This window comes from Dromiciops gliroides, chromosome 3, assembly GCF_019393635.1.
Source record: "Dromiciops gliroides isolate mDroGli1 chromosome 3, mDroGli1.pri, whole genome shotgun sequence".
In the NCBI taxonomy this organism is placed as follows: Eukaryota; Metazoa; Chordata; class Mammalia; order Microbiotheria; family Microbiotheriidae; genus Dromiciops; species Dromiciops gliroides.
In genome coordinates, this window is record NC_057863.1 from 634,780,777 (window position 1) to 634,800,102 (window position 19,326).

Below are 19,326 nucleotides of genomic sequence, written 5' to 3' on the forward strand. Positions count from 1 at the left end.
GGAAGATCTGAGTTCAAATTTGTTCTTAGACATGTAATAGCTGGGTAACCCCAGGCAAGTCACATAACCTCTATTTGCCTCAGTTTCCTAATCTAAAAAATGGAGATAATACTAGCACCTACCTCCCAGCATTGTTGTGAGGATCAAATGAGATAATAATTGTAAAGTGCTTCATAATAAGCACTGTGTAAATTTTAGCTATTTTTATTAATGGGGCAATGAGGTGGCACAGTGGAGAGAGTGCCAGGCTTGGAGTCAGAAAGACTCATCTCTCTGAGTTCAAATCTGGCCTCAGACACTTACTACCTATGTGACCCTGGGCAAGTCACTTCACCCTGCTTGCCTCAGTTTACTCATCTGGAAAATGAGCTGAAGAAGGAAATGGCAAGAACATTTGCCAAGAAAACTCCAAATGAGGTCATGAAGAGCTGGACGTGACTAAAAAACAACCGAACCACAAGTCATACTCCTATAATTCTTTAGGTTTTGCAATGTGCTTTACAAATATTATGTTGTTTGATTTTCTAGATAGTCCTGGGAGATAGGTACTCATATTATATGTGCATTTTACAGATGAAGAAATGCAGGGTCAGAGAGGTTTCGACTTGGCTAAGAGTCACAAAGCAAAGTAAGAGGCTTTAATTTGTAATTAAATAATGGAATTTTTTGAACCCAGGGCCTTCTGACTCCAAGGCCAGCACTTCATCCAGTGCCCCACAATGCCCTTGATAGCACAGCCAAGGCTCAAACCTTGGGAACCCCTGACCTCTGGTCCCCCAGCCCACCCTCTGGCCCCAGCACTACGCCTGTTCAAGCCCCAGACAGTCATTTCATCGTGACTCTGGCCTTCTCCCCATCCTCAGAGGCCTGTCCTCCAATCTCCCCGTTCTCCCTGCTAGGGCAGCTCTCTGGGATTATCTCTTCCTGTCATCGGATTTCCCCCCTGCCTTTATTCTCCCCACCCCATGAACTTTACAGAAAACCTCTGTGGTTTACAGCCAAGTCCCCATGTTTACAATTCCTCTCCGTTCAGAATCCTCGGTGGCTGCGTGCCTTCTAATCTTTCCTCCTGGGGGGTCTGGACGAGAGGCAGCTGGGCCGGAATCGGCCACAAGAATGCAGGAGCCAAGAGGCAGCTTTTCCATTCTCCCCACCAGGGGAACAATTGAAAGAGTCCCTGTGAAATTCTTGGAATAACACAGCCCTTACGCGGGTTGTCCGAGCGCCAATGAAAAGATGATAAAGCATTGAATTTTCATTTTGGGAACAATGGGAAGATTTACGTACGGAGGTTCCTCTTAAAGTTGTGAATCTTTATAAGATTTAAAAATAGATTCTCAGCTTTTTTGTTTGTTTCAGGAGAGGCCTTGATATCATAGGATTCAATTAAGCTTGACAAGCATTTATGAATGGTCCACCAAGTTCCACACGCTGTGCCAGGTGCTGGAGATGCAGAGAAAAACATAACATCATCCCTGTCCTCGGGGAGCTTCTAGTCTTTTGGAAAGAAAAACCATGATTAAATGCAAATATTATACAAAATGATTTTAGAGGGAGGGTGCAAATTTAAGGTCAAGGACAGTTTGTTAATGTTAGAATACAGGGCACAATAGAAGGGGAGACCAGTGTGTAATAGGGAGCCAAGCAGGATGATGGGCCATTCGTGATGAGTATGAGGGAGTGAAGAGAGGTGACCAGGAAGGAAAACTTTGGCTCTGGCAGATGGTGACTGTGGATTGAGGACTTCAGAGCAGAACAGGAGGCCAGCCAATTGTCCCACCCTTCCACACTAGCGGTGCCCATGTACATGTTATTCTCTGGACAAGAGGTAGGAGGCAGATGGGAGCAGGGGACACATCAGGAGAGATGATGAGTTTCTCATCCTGCTTGAAGGCCAGGGAAGTAGTTGGTGGAATTTGGGGTCTGGCCCAGGAGTTTTGGAGGAGGGGGGTGTATTTGAGTTACTCATCCTTTGATGCTCTGCCCCTGCCCCATGGCTCACTCTAAAACTGAATAGATTAGGGGGCAGCTAGGTGGCAAAGTGGATAAAGCACTGGCCCTGGATTCAGGAGGACCTGAGTTCAAATCTGGCCTCAGACACTTGACACTTACTAGCTGTGTGACCGTGGGCAAGTCACTTAACCCCCATTGCCCCACAAAAACAAAAAACAAAACAAGACAAAACTAAATAGATTATCTCTCTCAAGGTGGGTTTTTTTTTAGAGGTGAGGGTGCACCTTGGTGGCTATCTTTGGTCCTGGAAGAGTATTTGGCATTGAGGGGCCAAAAGTTGGTAGGGGAATGAATGAATTTATGAACTGTGTATGAGGTCCTTGTGACTGACATGAATGGGGTGCTGTATGTGGAGTCAGAGGTTTGTTGTGGTTGTTCAGTCATTTCAATGGTATCTGGCTCTTGGTGACTCCATTTAGGGTTTTCTTGGCAGAGATACTGGAGCAGTTTGTCATTTCCTTCTCCAGCTCATTTGACAGATGAGGAAACCGAGGCAAGCAGCGTAAAGTGATTTGCCCAGGGTCACACAGCTACTAAGTATGTGAGGCAGGATTTGAACTCAGGAAGATGAGTCTTCCCGACTTCCGGCCCAGCCATCTGAGCACTATGGTGTCACCTAGCTTAGATCTCTTTGGTTAACTCCTTGTGTGACACTGATTAGTCTTCCCAATTTCTCTGGACCTCGTTTTTTTCTCTGTAAAACTAAAGGGTTGGACTAGGTCAGGAGTTCTTAACCTTTGTTATGTCGTGCACCCCTTGGGCAGTCTGGTGAAGCCTGTGGACCCCTTCTCAGAATTAATTTTTTTTTTTTGAGATATTTTATTTTTTCCGTTACATGTAAAGATAGTTCTCAACTTTTGTTTATACATGCTTTACACTTTCAGATTTTTCTCCCTCCCTCCCTCCCCTCCCTCCCTCCCCTCCCTCCCCCCTCCCCTAGACAGCAGGTAATCTGATATAGGTTATATCTATATATATCTATACATATACATATAGATATATATATACACACATATATATACACATAATCACATTAATCCTATTTCTGCATTAATCCTGTTACAAGAGAAAGAATCAGAGCAGTGATGCAAAACCTCAAAATAGAAAAAAAAAAACAACAGCACCCAAAACAAAAGAAATAATATGGTTCAATCAGCATCTATACTCCACAGTTCTTTCTTTCTTTTTTTTTCTTGGATTTGGAGATCCTCTTCTATCATGAGTTCCCTGGAACTCTTCTGTACCATTGCATTGGTGAGAAGAATATAGTCCATCACAGTAGGTCAACACTCAATGTTGATGATACTGTGTACAATGTTCTTCTGGTTCTGCTCATCTCACTCATCATCAGCTCACGTAAGACCCTCCAGGTTTCTCTGAACTCTTCCTGCTCATCATTTCTTACAGCACAATAGTATTCCATTGTATTCATATACCACAACTTGTCCAGCCATTCCCCAATTGATGGGCACCCCCTCAACTTCCAATTCCTTGCTACCACGTAAAGAGCAGCTATAAATATTTTTGTACATGTGGGTCCCTTTCCCCCTTCCATGATTTCTTTGGGCAAAAGACCTAAAAGTGGGATTGCTGGGTCAAAGGGTATGCACAGCTTTATCGCCCTTTGGGCATAATTCCAAATTGCTCTCCAGAATGGTTGGATCAGCTCACAGCTCCACCAACAATGCATTAGTGTTCCAATTTTCCCACAGCCTCTCCAACATTTATTATCTTCCTTTTTTGTCATTTTAGCCAATCTGATAGGTGTCAGGTGGTACCTCAGAGTTGTTTTAATTTGCATCTCTCTAATCATTAGAGATTTAGAGCATTTTTTCATATGGGAATAGATAGCTTTGGTTTCTTCATCAGAAAACTGCCTGTTCATATCCTTTGACCATTTCTCAATTGGGGAATGACTTGGATTCTTATAAATTTGATTTAATTCCCTATATATTTTAGAGATGAGGCCTTTATCAGAAGCACTGGCCTCAAAAATTGTTTCCCAGCTTTCTGCCTCCCTTCTAATTTTGGATGCATTGCTTCTGTTTGTACAAAAATTTTTTAATTTAATATAATCAAAATCATCCACTTTGCATTTTATAATATACTCTATCTCATGTTTGGTCAAAAACTGTTCTCCTTTCCAAAGATCTGATAGGTACACTATTCCTTTCTCTCCTAATTTACCTATGGTATCACCTCTTATGTCTAAATCATGTATCCATTTTGACCTTATTTTAGTATAAGGTGTAAGATGTTGGTCTATGCCTAATTTCTGCCATACTATCTTCCAGTTTTCCCAGCAGTTTTTGTCAAATACTGAGTTCCTATCCCATAAGCTGGAGTCTTTGGGTTTATCAAACACTACATTACTAGTGTCATTTACTACTGCATTTCCTGAGCCTAGCCTATTCCATTGATCTACCACTCTATTTTTTAGCCAGTACCAGATAGTTTTGATGACTGCCGCTTTATAGTAAAGCTCCAGGTTCGGTACCGCCAACCCACCTCCCTGTGAATTCTTTTTCACTATTTCCCTGGACATTCCCGACCCTTTGTTTCTCCAGATGAATTCTGCCACCATTCTTTCTAGCTGCATAAAATAACCCTTAGGCAGCCTGATTGGTATGGCACTGAACAAGCAAACCAATTTAGGCAGTATTGTCATTTCTACTATACTAGCTCTGCCCATCCATGAGCAATTGATATCTTTCCAATCATCTAGATCCGATTCGATTTGTGTGAAGAGTGTTTGGCAGTTGTGTTCATAGAGTTCCTGGGTCCGTCCTGGCAAGTAGACTCCCAAGTATTCCACATTACCTACCGTTACTTCAAATGGAATTTCTCTTTCCATCTCTTGCCGCTGGACCTTGTTGGTCATGTACAGAAATGCTGATGATTTATGTGGATTTATTTTATATCCTGCTACCTTGCCAAAGTTGTTAATTGTTTCAAGTAATTTTTGACTTGATTCTCGAGGATTCCTCAAGTATACCATCATATCATCTGCAAAGAGTGACAGCTTTGTCCCCTCCTTGCCTATTCTAATTCCTTTAATTCCTTTCTCTTCTCTGATTGCTAAAGCCAACATTTCCAGGACAATACCAAACAATAGGGGTGACAATGGACATCCCTGTTCTACCCCTGATCTTATTGGGAAGGCCTCTAATTTATCTCCATTGCATATAATACCTGCTGATGGCCCCAGGTAGATACTGTTTACCATTCCAAGGAAAGCTCCCCCCATTCCCAAACTCTCCAGTGTTTTCACTAGGAATGGGTGCTGTACTTTGTCAAAAGCTTTCTCTGCATCTACCGAGATAATCACATGATTTTGGTTGGTTCTCCCATTGATGTGGCCGACCATGTTAATAGTTTTCCTAATGTTGAACCAGCCCTGCAAGAATTAATTTTTATTGAAGGAAATACCAAATTTTAATTAGACATGAATGAAAATTCAAGTGTAACTTTTCCCCTTCCACATTCACTCCCCCAATCTATCCATAGACCCCTTAAGAAAGTCCCCAGACCCCCATGAAGCACCCTTGGACTTGACAGATCTCTAAAGTCTCCTCCAACTCTAAATATGTGGTCCTGTGGGCTCATGACCGTGAAATAACCCCCTAAGGATGGGGAAGTTCCATTAGCTTTTTGTTCATGAGGACAGGGAAAGGAATCATCTGTCATTCCATTTCTGTAAGCCATCAATTTTCTATCCCAGTGCTTGTTAAATGGGTCATCAAAATGGAGCATTAGTCCATTCCTCTGGGACCTAGAAGAAACAAAGACAGACCATAATGGAAATCAGGTGGTGACATCTCCTTAGCCTCCTCATGCAACTCCTTTTGAATAAGGTAGACCTTTTAGTTTGTTTGGCTATACCCCGAATGAATCTGTTTTGGGCTAGTGGTGGGAGATGAGAAGAATCCATGAAAATGGAGGCAGGGATCCCAGTAGGTCAATGGAGATGATTGAAAATGGGCTTCAGTGACATCTAATTAATCATGGTGACTAGTATTTGTGCCAAAAAACAGATGGAAAAATTCTTGTGTCAGGGAAAAGTGTAGGGACTATGGGTACAGAATGGTGCCTATGTTCTCAGATATGACCCTATTTTCATTGATCTGACTTATTTATTCTTTATCATGAAGGTGGGTGAAGAGGTATGGTGGTGGGAAGGTTCATTGGGAGATAACTATGATCTAAAAATAAAGGGTGTCAAAAAATCTTTGAAAAAAGAGAAGAAAATAGATGTCCTTACTTGGCCCGCTGGTCAACCCCAAGGAGTTATATTTTTAGTCAACAGCCAATCTGGTGTCAGGTCTCCAAACTTAGCTCCAAGACAGTTTTAACTCTATTGTCTGGCCTTTAAGACCTTTATTAATGTTCCATTTGGCATCTGAAACTCTTCACCACCCATCCCCTTCCTATCTAGTCTTCTGGTTTTCTCTTCTATGATCTAGCAACATTGGTGGGCTGGCTGCTCCCCACACAAGACAGTGCATCTCCTGATGTCATGTCTTTGCAATGGTGGTTCCCCAGGCCTAGAATGTTCCCTTGCCCAACCTCCATCTCTTAGATTCCTCAGTTTTCTTCCGAACTCAACTCAGAATCCCTGAGGACATTCCTTACCACCATCTCCCTCCCCACCCAGAGCCTTTCCCTTTGAAATGAGCTCCCATCTACTTTGTATATATTTCTTATGCACCCAGTTATTTACTTGTTCTCTTTCCCATTAGAATGCAAGCTTCCTGAGAGCAGGGACTATCTTTTTTACCTTTCTTTGTATTCCCAGCATTTGGCACAGTGACTGACACATAGGAGACACTTACTAGATGCTTTCCAGTTGATTGTGATCCCCAAAAGTTACATCTTTTATTGTTCCTTTTACTCTCATCAGACTTATCCCCTGAAGATGCTATTCCCACTTCCAGATGTTTGCTCATCACATTCCCCTCCTTTTTCTCTTCTCTCCACATATCCAGATTGTATCCATTTTAAAAGTCCATCTTAAATCAGAAATCCTCTAGAAAGCTTTCCCAGACTCCAGCCTTTGTGGTCTCTTCTCATGAGAACCTATGCCATTCAGTGCCCACACTACTTACATTACCTACCTGCTACCAATTAAATTAAATGAGCAGGCACTTTTTTAAAAAAAAGTAATTTTATTGTTAGATTTTGTTTTTCATCACCTACATTTTCCAATATCTCTCTACTTGACCTCCCACTCAGAGATTCTTCCCTTATTATTGTTGTAACTGTTTAGTTGTTTCAGTCATGTCCAACTCTTTATGACCCTATTTGAGGTTTGGCAAAGATACTGGAGTGGTTTGCCATATCATTTTCCAGCTCATTTTACAGATGAGGAAATTGAGGCAAACAGGGTGAAGTGACTTGCCCAGGGTCACACAGCTAGTAAGTGTCTGAGGCTGGATTCGAACTCATGAGGATGATTCTTCCTGATTCCAAGCCCATTGCTCTATCTACTGTGCCACCTAGTTGCCCTCCTTCCCATATAATAAAGCATTAAAAAGATGTGGGATAAACAATATATCAAAAAAAAAGTCTTGACATATTCAGTGTCCCACATCCATAGTCCCCCATCTCTGCAGAGATGATTAAGACACTTTCTTCTATCTCTTTTTTGGTACCAAGCTTGGTTATCATAATTTCATAGCATTATTTTGTTGTCATTCTTTCCATTCACATTGTTGTAGATGTTCTTTTCCTAAATCTGTTTACTTCATTCCACATCAGTTCATGTAATTCTTCCCGTGATTCTCCATCTTCTTCATATTCATAATTTCTTACAATATTCCTTTACATTCAAGTACCATATTTTGTTTAACCATTCTCTAACTGATAGGCATCCTTTGTGTTTCCAGTTCTTTACTATTCTAAAAAGTTCAGCGACATTTATTATGTATCTACTATATACCCAGTGCTGTCTTGGGTTCTGGGGATCCAAAAGTAAAAATCAGAATAGTTTCTTCCCTCAAGGGGCTTACATTCAACTGGGGAAAACATCATCAAAATAAATAGATTATAGACATAGACACATACATATCTACATATACACACAACATACACATGTGTATATATACATGTATGTACACATATAGATACCATGTGCTACTATATACGCACATTATTTTGCATTGTTTAATTTTTTATGTAATCCTTGGTTCTCCTATTAGACCATAAACTTCTTGACAGCAGGGGCTAAGTTTTCCGCAACTCTGATATTCTCCTATATTCCTTAGCACTGTGCTTAGCACAAAGTAGGCCCTTATTGACTATAGATCTAGAGCTGAATGAGACCTTAGATGTCATTGAGTTTAACCCCTTCCCTTGTTTTATACAGAAGGAACCCAAAGCCCAGAGAGTTTATTTTTTGCCCTAGCTCCTCACAGAGCTAGGAAGTGTTAGAATTTGAATCCAGATCCCCCATGACCAAGTTGAGATATCTTGCCCAGCACTCTTCTGTGTCTTGAAATTGATCAGAAAAATCCAACCCTGATTTCCATATTGCTTGTTGTACTGACCGACCCTGACACTGATTTGGGGACGTTGAACCAAATTTAAGGGAAAGTTTGACTTTTACAAGCCAGTCAGATATGGGTTGGGTTGAATAGTTTCTGAGGACCCTTTCAATTCCAATATTTCTATGTTTCCATGATACAGAAAACGCTAGTCAACATGTCTAGCCACTTCCACTCACTCACATGGAGATCCATGTGCACACGTGTCCAGACAGGCCCCCTTCGTGGCTAAGTGTCTGGTTGGGCAGCAAGAGCCTCTGGACATCCTTGTGCTTGGGTTTCTTTTAGCAAGCTTCCAGGAAGTTTGAATGCTTCCCTTCCCCTCCCCCCAAAGCCAGCAGAGACTCTGGTTCTTGCCAAGGGTGCGTGGCAACATTTGGTGAGTGGGAACTTTTCCCATGCTTAGTGCTGGACTTTTGAAAATGCGCACACAGCTTGTTGTTTCCCCTCTTGCTTACAGGGTGAGGTCCACTGGGGTTCCTGTGCTTTGGCCTGGCTGTTCCCAATCCTGGCTTCAGCCACGGCAGCAGTGGCTTCAAGTATGTGTGGAAACAATGGTGGGTTTTGTTTTTCTTGCTTTCGGTTTTGGAGAGGAGCAGAGGCTTTGGGTAATTGACTTACCATGTGGCTGGGAGCTAATTTTATGTATCTACCAGAGTCAGGACCCTCACTCCTTGCAGGAAGGCTTGACTCCCATTTCTGGGGTGTTGGGTTCAGGTTTGGGTGCTATATTTGGGGATGGCCATTGGCTAGCTGGAAAACCTCCAGAAGAGGACATCTGGGATGGTGACGAGTCTGGCAGGGTGAGTTGAAAGCACTTGGGATGTTGAGCCTGAAAAAGAGGTTTTAGGGGCATGTCATTTAAGGAGCATTAAGGGCTCTTGTGTGGAAAAGGGATTTGACTTGATTTGGCCCCAGAGGACAGAACTAGAAGTTGCAAAGAGTGATTCAGAGACTGTGAGAGATGAAGGAAAAGATACAGAGTTAGAGGTAAGAGAAAGAGACAGAGAAAGAGTTAGGCTGGGAGAGAGAGAGAAAGAGAAAGACAAAAGACAGGAAGGGAGGGAGGGAGGGAGGAAGGAAGGAAGGAAGGAAGGAAGGAAGGAAGGAAGGAAGGAAGGAAGGAAGGAAGGAAGGAAGGAAGGAAGGAAGGAAGGAAGGAAGGAAGGAAGGAAGGAAGGAAGGAAGGAAGGAAGGAAGGAAGGAAGGAAAGGAGGGAGGGAAAGAAGGAAGGAAGGGAGAGAGGAAGAGAGAGGAAGGAGGAAAGGAAAAAAGGAAGGAAGAAAGGGAAGGAAGGAAAAGCAAAGGAAGGAATGAACAAAGGGAGGAAGGGAGGGAGGAATTATTAATAATTATTAATTATTCGTGCTTGATAGATATTATCTCATTTGATTCTTACAATAACACTGGGAAACAGGTGCTATTATTATCCTGATTTTACAGATGAAGAAAGTGAGGCAGACAGAGGTTAAGTGACTTGCCTACGATCACATGGCTAGGAAGCATCTGAGGCAGGTTTCGAACTCTGTTCTTCCTGACTCCCGGCACAGTGTTATATGGTCCATCTCTTGACCATAGTCAGTTTATCCAGGAGACTGAAACATGGTTACACAAGTAGCAGGTTGCTAAGCCAGGATTCTCCACCTCCAAGTCTGAGGCTCTTTCCAAGAATGCTTCATCTCCCGAGACGTTTGAGATCTTTATTTGCACCAGTGGAACGGGATGCTCTCCAGGGCTCTGCTTTTCTGAAGTTTGGAGGCAGTGATATAAACCTAGCTCGACTTCAGTTTTTCCTGCCTTCACGACGTAGGTCTGGGGCTTCTGCCTCCTCTACTTGGGTCAGTCAGTAAGCATTTATTGAACACCCCACTATGTGCTGAGTGCTGGGGATCCCGAGAAAACCAAAGGGCAGCCCCTGCCCTCAAGGCGCTTGAATTCCATTGGGAGAGACAACAAGTGGAACAAGTTCCACGCAGGATAGATGGGAAATCATTAAAGAAGGGAAGGCGTTGGAATAAAGAGGAGTCGGGAAGGCTTCCTACACAAGGTGGGATTTTAGTTGGGACTGAGAGGAAGCCGGGGAGGCCAGAGAGGATAAGGGAGCACGTTCCAGTACTGGGGACAGCCAGAGAGGATGCCCAGAGCTGAGAGGTGGAACTAGAGGAGAGGCCATTGTCCCTGGCTGGAAGAGAATGGATTGGGATGAAAGGTGTAAAAAGACTAGAAAGGGAGGGGCAGCTAGGTGGTGCAGTGGACAAAGCACCAGCCCTAGATTCAGGAGGACCTGAATTCAAATCCAGCCTCAGACACTTGACACTTACTAGCTGTGTAACCCTGGGCAAGTCACTTAACCCCCATTGCCCCCCCCCAAAAAAGAAAAAAAGGCTGGAAAAGGGGGTAGGAGGCTGAGTTATGAAGGGCTACAAAGGCCAAATCAGAGGATTCTCTATTTGCCCCTGGAACTGCTGGGGTTTGTTGAGTAGGGGGTGACATGGTTGGATCTGGGCTTTAAGGCAATTATCTGGTGGCTCAATGGAGGATGGATGAGGTGGGAGACCCTGGAGGGAGTCAGGATTGCAATAAACCAGACACAAGAGGATGAGGGGTGTGCACTGGGTGGTGGCAGTGGCAGAGGAGAGAAGGGGGATTATTGGAGAGATGTTTCAGAGGTGAAATCTACAGGTATTGGGGTGGAAAAGAGGTGAGAAATAGTGAGGAGCTGAGGATGACACCTAGGTTTCCAGCTGAGGACTGAGAAGATGCGATTGCCATCTGCAGTAATAGGGAAGCTGTGGGCGTGGGGGAGAGGGAAGGATAACGAATTACATTTTGGATATATTTAAGATGTCTGAAAGGCAGGTGGAGATAGGAGATTAGAGGTCAGCAGAGAGTTTACGGAAAGATAGATTTGAGAATCATCAGCATAGAGATGATCATTAAACCCACGGGAGCTGATGAGATCACAAAGAAAAGTAGTACCTGAGGGAGAAAAGACAGCAGGGACAAGACAGAGCCCTGTGGGACACCGGGGGTGAGGGAGTGTGATTTAGGGGGTGTATCCAGCAAAAAAGACTGAGAAGGAGCAGTCAGACGGATAGGAGAACCAGGAGAGAGAGACAGAGAGGGAGAGAGAGACAGAGACAGAGAGAGACAGAGACAGAGAGATAGAGAGAGACAGAGACAGAAAGACAGAGAGAGACAGAGACAGAAAGAGACAGAGACAGAGAGACAGAGAGAGATAGAGACGCAGAGACAGAAAGACACAGAGAGACACAGAGGTAGAGAGACACGGAGACAGACACAGACACAGAGACAGAGACAGACGCAAAGAGACAGAGAGAGAGAGAGACAGAGACAGAGACAGAGAGAGATTTGAAAACCTAGAAAGAAGAGAGCATTGAGGAGGAGTAAGTGATCAATGGTATCAAAAAGCTGCAGAGAGCAGAAAGAGAAGGATTGAGAAAAGGCCATTGGATTTGGCAACTAAGAGACTTTAAGGACCTGGAGGGAGCAGCGTGGGTGAAATGATAAGGTCAGAGCCAGATTGTAAGGGGCTAAGAGAGTGAGAGGAAAGTGCAGCCACCTGTTATCGGATGGTCTTTATTAGGAGATTAGCCACAAAGGCTAGAAGAGATGTGGGAGGATCTTTAATAGAGATAAAAGGATCAGGTGAGAGGTTTTTGAGCCTGGGGGAGGTATGGGTGTGTTTTTAGGCAGTAGGGAAGGAGCCAGTAGACAGAATGAAGATTGTGTGAGGCCGGCAGATGGTCAGTCTGTTGGGGGAATGGGATGGAAAGGGATGGAATGGGATCACGTGGGTCACTTGTGTTACAGAGGTGAAGGAGGAGATGGATGAATAATGGGAGGAGAAGGAGGAGCTCATAGCAAACGACCTATATTTTTTCCTGTAAAATATGAATGAAGGTTTATCAGCTGAGAATATGGGGAAAGGGAAGCTGTGGGTGGTTTGAGGAGGGATGAAAAGATTCAGAAGAGCTTCCGTGAAGGGTGGGAGTGTGAGTAGATGTGACTAGCATCAGTTAGGAAAACGATCTTTGTTCTGCTGGCCCATTGAGCGGATGGACATCAGCCGGACTCAGAGGACACCTCCAGTGGGAGATGGGAAGCTCCCACAGGCGGCTGCCTGTAAATGCCTTGAGCTCTTCAGAAAACTATAGCGGCTTTGGCGTAACAGGACTTGGGTTCAAATCTCACCTCTGATGCTCGCCATTGGTATGATCTTGGACAAATGATTTCTCTTCCATAGATATCACTTTCCTCATCTGTAAAATGAAAAGGCTTCCGAAGACCCTTTCTACTCTGTATCGATACTTTCCGGCCTGGTTTTGAATCTTGCCCCCATAACTTATTATCTGTATGACCTTGGACAAGTGTTTTCACATTTCCGTACTTCAAGCTAAAGTCCTATCTGGCTGTATCTCTGATCCCATGACTGTCTCAGAATGGGGGGCTAGATGAGTTTGGAAAGGATGGTTGGTGCTATTCACACCCCCCCAAACACGTGCCCTTCACTGCCTTTGTAGGTTTTGGTGGGTGGGTGGGGGATCTTTGTTGTGTTGGAGATATTCTATCTCCTCTCTCTGTGCTCTCAGGTTTCAAGGATTTGGGGGTGATGCAGACAGGCATCTAGAAGCAGCAAAGCTAGAACTAGAACTAGACCCCTAACCTTCGGGGTCTGCCTTCAGAGTCACAGTCCCCCAACACCTCTCAAGAGCAGTCCAGAGGACTGGAAGAAAGAGCTCCCCATGCCCCTTTCTTGGGCCATGGACAGGCCCCCTGTTTCTCCCCCAAGTAACAGCCAGTCTCTTGGTGTTCCCAAAAGACTAAATGAATGACTCAACGATGAAAAAACCACATTCCTGTGGGCCTCCAGAGTCCCTCCACATCCACGTCCCCTGAGGGGTGAGGACCATCTTGTGGAACAAGGATGATCTGGCAGTGTTTGGAATGTGGGCTCCCCAGCTGTCTCCCCCACTGTGATGCCCCTGGAGTGAATTACGTGGCTGGGGAGCTTGTGCAGGCTCTAACGTGCCAAGTGGCACATCATGCCTCTCCCTTTGATGTTCAACCTGCTTCAGGAGGAGGACCGCATCTGGCAGCCATTCCTGCAGAAGAACGAGGCAGGAGGAAGAGGAAGAGTGTGTGTAGGGATATCCTAGTGGACCATCAACTCACTGCCTACCTACCCTTGCCTCTTTTTGTATCCTTGATGCTTAGCACGGTGCCTGACACACAATAGGCACCTAATAAATGTTTATTGATTGGTTATTAGCTCTGGGACCAATGGAAAATGATGTGGCCTTTTTGAAGCCCTGCTTTTCTTTTCTGTAAATGGGGACGATCATCTCAGATCCACTTGCCTCTCTGTGTTGTGAGCAAATGAGATAATATATGAAGCACTTTGTAAATCTTAAATTGCTATTATATAAACCTCAAACCTCTTCCCTTTCCCTACAGATAGGTGGAGAATTTAGAACTTGGGGTCTAAAAGACCTGAATTCAAATCCTGTCTCAGATACCCCCTTCCTAGATGACCCAGGGCAAATCCCTTGTGCTCTCTTTGCCTTGGTTTCCTCATTGATTGATTGATTTGTGCAGGGCAATGGGGGGGGGGGTTCAGTCAAGTGTCTGAGGTCTGATTTGAACTCAGGTACTCATGAGTGCTTTATCCAGTGCTTTATCCACTGTGCTACCTAGCTGCCCCCTGGTTTCCTCATTGTTAAAACTGGGATTATAATAGTCTGTGCCTTGCAGAGTTATTGTGAAGATCAAGCAAGATAATAGTTGTAAATGCAAGTAGCAAAATGATATATAAATGCTAGTTATTATCATCATCTCTTTTTTTTTTTTCTTTTTTTGGTGAGGCAATTGGGGTTAAGTGACTTGCCCAGGGTCACACAGCTAGTAAGTGTCAAGTGTCTGAGGCCAGATTTGAACTCGGGTCCTCCCGAATCCACAGCCAGTGCTCTATCCACTATACCACCTAGTTGCCCCATCATCATTATTTTTTAAGGAACAATAAGTTTTATTGATGCCTTTGGTTTTTTATATCCATAGGTATTTACAGTGACAACACTTCCATTCCTCTCTTATAAAGAGGAAAAACAACAGAGCAAAAGGGGTACACTCCTCCCATCTGACAGTGTATCCAACCTTCTGCATCTGTATTTCACCACCTTTCTGCCCCAAGGGGGAAGGCATGTTAATGTTATCTTTAGAATCATCCTCTCCAGGGGCAGCTAGGTGGTGTAGTGGATAAAGATTCTGGATGCCCTGAGTTCAAATCTGGCCTCAGACACTTGACACTTACTAGCTGTGTGACCCTGGACAAGTCACTTAACCTTCATTGCCCTGCCCCTCCCCCCCAAAAAAAGAATCATCCTCTCCTCTTTCTCTTTCTCCTTCTCCTCTTCTGAAGTCATCAAGATGGAGAAGCCTCAGCAAAGGAAACGTCTTCCCCTACCCTTGCCATTATTTTGAGTCTCAGAGGATCACTTAGGGCACCAAGAGTTTAAGGGGCTTGTCCGTGTTCCCAGAGCCACTGAATATCAGTTAAGGTCTTCCTGACTGCTCCAATGCCATCCTTATTCCTCTCATGTGCTGAGCCAGCCCAGATACCTAGAACCCCCCCCAATCTCATTCAATCCAAGAAGAATCATCTGAGGTCCCTCAGAAAGAAGCCTGGATTTGGAGTCAGAGGGCCCCGGGTTCAAATCCTGGCTCTGTGTGGTCTTGAAAATGCCCCTTCGCCTCTTTGACCCCGGTTTCTTCCTCCGTAGAAGGAGGGCATCGGACCACATGGCCTCAGAGGACCCTTCCAACTCTGAGGTGGTGAGCCGGGATCCTGTGGCACTCTGAAGCGCTCGCAGGTTAAAGGCAGGCTGGTTCCGAGTCCTGCCGAGCCCCGTGGGGTCAGCCTGGAGAGGAATCCTGGAGCCAGTCCGTCAGATGGAGAACAGCTCATTCTGCTGACACAGAGACATTCCTCCCGGCAAAAGAATAATGGAATCCAAGCTGAGAAACCCAGCATCGGGAAAGCATTTGCAAAACAACTTCCAGATTCCCGGGGCCATCGCAGCTCATCTCAGACACATGGGCCCCTCGAAAGGGAACTCGGGGGGAAAAGGTGCCCCATGGGCTCTTGGCTGGGGCCTGGCGCATCCCTGCTGCTGCTCCTGCTGCCGCTGCTGGGGGCTCTCTGGGGGAGGGCCCCAGTTATCTCTGGCCCACACTCCAACAGCTGTTTTTAATGGTGGTTGGGGTGCATAGGATCCCCTTCCCCCCACACCTGTCTTACAGAGAGACAGGTGATGGGACCTCGCGTGCTGATGCCCCTCCTGAGGCTCCCAGTGATTGGGCAGGGAGGAGGCAGCGGGATCTAACATCGGGTAATTCTCAGAAAAAAAAAAACAACAACAACAACAACAAAAGAGAAAGCAGACTTTAGGCTGTGCTTGAACCCCCTCCCCCAAACATCCACGAAGCCCTGCCACCTGTCTGGGCCACGTTTTCCTCATCTTTTAGTTAAAATGAAGCAATTGGGCTCAGCCCCTTCGGCTTCTAATTCCTAGGATTGTTGTGGTTCCTATTTGTAGAAGCCTAATCAAGGGACTTCCCTGATTAACTGGAGTTTGTGGTGGGGAGCCTTTGTTTGGAGTTTTGAATGAAGCCTCCGGGGTGAATTAGGACCACTGTGGATTACAGCAATTTGTTTATATTGGCCTGGGGGGGGGGTGGGAATTGAGTGTTTCAGAGAAGGCTTGTGCACACCCACAACCTTCCTCCCTTTGCGGCCAGGGGCTGCTACCTTCTTCTGAGAAGGGATCTTTTCACCTACTGTCTGTATCCCTAGCACATAGCAAAGACTGTTGACTGGCCTCAGACACTTGCTAGCCTTGGGTCACTTAAGCTCTGTCTGCCTCAGTTTCCTCAACTAAAAAAACAAACTTTTCAGCACAGTGCCGGGCAAATAGCAGGTGCTATAGAAATCTTTCTTTCTTTCCTCTTTCCCTCTCCCTCCTTCCTTTCTTCCCTCTTTCCTCCCTCCCTCCCTGCCTGCCTCCCTCTCTTCCTTCCTTCCTTCCTTCCTTCCTTCCTTCCTTCCTTCCTTCCTTCCTTCCTCCCTCCCTCCCCCCTTCTTTCCTTCCTTCATTGATCAATGGATTGTTTGGAGAAGAGACATGAGCTGTTACCCACAGGTGCCCTAGAAGGAAGTTCCTGCCTCTCGGATAGAGGAAAGAGGTAGGGGGAATAGCAGGGGGATAGAACCAGTGTCAGAATGGCTTTTCTAGTAACCCCAAATTCAAGTGTTCTAGGATCTAGCCTCTTAGCAAGGAGAGGGGGAATCCCTGGGTAATCCTCTGAAGAAGGGGATGCTAGTATCCAGCCTTCTAGCCAGAGAAGTCAGCCTCATGGGGAGCAGAGGACCATGCATATGGCCTCTGGAGCTGAAAGAGCAGTAAGGAACCCAAGCTACAACATGGGGGAGTAAGAATCTCTGAGCTGTTACAATTTGGGGGGGGCGGGGCAATGAGGGTTAAGTGACTTGCTCAGGGTCACAGAGCTAGTGTCAATTGTCTGAGGTCAAATTTGAACTCGGGTCCTCCTGAATTCAGGGCCAGTGCTTTATCCACTGCGCCACCTAGCTGCCCCCCTACAATTTGTTTTTAAGAAATATCTATTTATGTATGTGCCTACATGTCCCCATAGGAAAACAAGATACATAGATAGGGATGGAGATTAGACTTGTGATTTCATTGGTAAAGGGAATTCCCAGGTGAGGAAGCTCTTCCAATTCAGGTTGGTATTTTCGCTGCAATTTTGTCATCTTGGAAGTGCCTCTCACACTAAGCAGTTACGTGACTTGCCTTGGATCACCAAGTCATAGTAGACTTGAACTCAGGTCTTCTGGGCATCAAGGCCATTTTTCCTCACTCTGCTATATGACCTCTCATGTATTTCTTTTTGTTTAAAATGTATTTTTATTTATTCCATCAATTATTTCCCAGTTACATGTGAAATATTTTTTAACATTCATCTAAAATATTTTGGAGCTCCAAATTCTCTCACTCTACACCTTGAAAAGGCAAGCAACGTGATGTTGATTATTCCTGTGAAATCATCTCTAAGCTTGTCATTTAAGAAGGTAGTTAAACCAAACCAAACGCTCATTTGTTTGTGTCTTCTGCATTTTTCTTCTTTTGTTTTCCTTGTGCATTTAAAAAAAAGTGTTATTGATGTGGGTCCTCACCCTGGGACATCTCTTCACCCCCAAAGTCCTCTTCTCCCATTGGTGATTTCTTTGTGGAAACTGGATTTTGAGGAGGAATGCCGGTCCGTTCCTGAACTTGTGGTGGTGATCCTTTCACTACCGTGCCCCACTCGAGTACTCCTCAGGAACCCCAGATCTTGGGGCAGTAGTCTACAGCTCACTCCTTTCATTTAAACCTTGATATATGCGGGGCTTGGAAAAGGAGGGAAGGATGGGTGGGCTCTGGGGAAACTGAACCAGTAACTAGTCATTGTCTCAATTTTAGCAAGGTTAGGTTCCAGGGCAAATAGGCTTTGGACTGTACCATACATCAGTCATGGAAACAGGAAGGGACTGTTGTAGTTACAGAAACCGCCTTCCTTCTTGACTCTATAAACAAGATTTATGAAGGAGGGGGGAGGGGCACGACTCGTGGCCTCAGCCCGTAGGAAAGCATCCTTGACTTTATCCTGGCTGGACTGGGCCTTTTCTCATCTCCTTTCCCACAGATTTCCTTTCCTCCCTCGGTCCCCCTTTCAAACGAAAGAATAGCTGACATCTCAAATTGACTGATTTATGTCTCGTTTGCTTCCAGACATGCCCCACTCCATCCCTTCGAAGCTTTCCTTGTAACAAAGAGCAGGGAAACAAAACCAACCAACACAATGACCTTGAAGTTGATTGATAGTGTATGCAGCATTCTGTACCCATAGTCTTCCACCTTTCAGAGAAAAGGAGGGAAGTACATCCTCTCTCATTTCTTCTTTGGAGTCAAGGTTGGTCCTTAGAATTACCTAGTGTTGACATTCTTTTGCCTCTGTGTGTGTACATACATGCACCTGCACATACATGTACACATGTACGTGTGTTCATATATATGAGTAATTAATATGATAATATGAGTAATTAATATAATAATGAGAAATTAATACCTACACATGCATATGTGGATACATATATATCCATAATAATAATAATAATAATAACAACACCTAACATTTATATAGTGCTTACTACAGGCCAAGCATTGTGCTAAGCATTTGACAAATATTATCTCATTAATCCTCTCAATAGTCTTGGGAGGTAGACACTATTGTCATGACCATCTTGTAATTGAGAAAACTGAGGCAAACAGAGGTTAAGTGACTTGCTCAGGGTCACACAGCTAGTAAGTATCTAAGGCCATATTTGAACCCAGGTCTTCCTGACTCCAGGCCCCATGTTCTTTCTATTGTGTCACCTAGCTGCCCTCCTAGATAGCTAAAGAGCTATAAATATATGTACATAGACACATGTATGCACAAATACACACAGATGTACATGTATGCACACCTGCATGCATACATGTCTGTGTGTATGTGCAGTGTGGAGGTCTGACTGTCAGAAGTGGCAGGAGGTGTTCAGGACAATCACTAGAGCAGATATCCATTCCTGCTGCTGTCCCTAGGACTGGAGGATCCTCATTTGCTGCCTGCTGTCAGCTCAGGGGAGAAGCCTAGA

At 44.7% G+C, this 19,326-nt stretch overlaps 1 protein-coding gene across 1 annotated transcript in view; it reads left to right on the top strand.

Moving 5' to 3' along the window:
* Nucleotides 1–19,326, top strand: part of MEGF6 (multiple EGF like domains 6) — a 333,315-nt gene that overhangs the window by 166,952 nt on the left and 147,037 nt on the right. The gene's annotated exons all lie outside the window — the stretch shown is intronic.